The sequence below is a fragment of the Penaeus chinensis genome, chromosome 24, assembly GCF_019202785.1.
Source record: "Penaeus chinensis breed Huanghai No. 1 chromosome 24, ASM1920278v2, whole genome shotgun sequence".
Lineage (NCBI taxonomy): Eukaryota > Metazoa > Arthropoda > Malacostraca > Decapoda > Penaeidae > Penaeus > Penaeus chinensis.
Window position 1 is genome coordinate 27,517,444 of NC_061842.1, and position 517 is coordinate 27,517,960.

The following is a 517-nucleotide window of genomic DNA, read 5'->3' on the forward strand; positions in this document are numbered from 1 at the left end:
CTGAAACGATCAAGAGACGTGAAGCACAAGCATCTGAACTCACCAGAAGCTTCATGTTGCCGGTTGGTGTCTGGTCCAAAGCGTCTACACCTTTTATACCGTCGCTGCATTTTCCTTATCATGGTCGTCACTTTATTACGCACATTTTCCTTTCCAACGGAGGCTTGCATTTCTTCAGCTCGTTCATACCTTAGGACCTTGGCCATTAACGACAGGCAGTTGATCTGTTCACAAATGGAAGGGAAAGAATAATGATATGATAATAATATTGACAGATATTATCAAAACTAACATCGTTTTAAACATTATGATAGATATGATCATGGTGTTATCCATATATTTTTTCTCCTCATTAAATACTGTTATATAAATAGCCTCAATGTGATAATGATAGGAGTAATGGCAGAAATGATAATGGTAATATGTACATATATATATACATACATATATATATATATATATATATATATATATATATATATATATATATATATATGTATAAACACACACAAACACA